Below are 286 nucleotides of genomic sequence, written 5' to 3' on the forward strand. Positions count from 1 at the left end.
AAACTCACGTCTTAACATTTTGAAAGCTTGACTAGGGGAATGTTCGAGCAAGCAAATAACTGCGGCAATATTGCAACCCTGATGTTTTTTTTGCAGATGCTCAGCTGATACTTATTCATATATTTTGCAAATATTTTGCGCGGCATGCAAGTGAATTGAACAAGTGAAGTGAAAAAGTTTCAAAAATGAATTTTTTAATAAATTTAACAGTTGATAACATGGTGGAGATTGAGAGTACTTTACTTTTGAAATACAAAAAAAAAGGAAAAAAAGTTTTGCGCGTAAA

Source organism: Bactrocera latifrons, unplaced genomic scaffold (genome assembly GCF_001853355.1).
Source record: "Bactrocera latifrons isolate USDA-ARS-PBARC rearing strain unplaced genomic scaffold, ASM185335v1 scaffold_630, whole genome shotgun sequence".
Taxonomy (NCBI): domain Eukaryota; kingdom Metazoa; phylum Arthropoda; class Insecta; order Diptera; family Tephritidae; genus Bactrocera; species Bactrocera latifrons.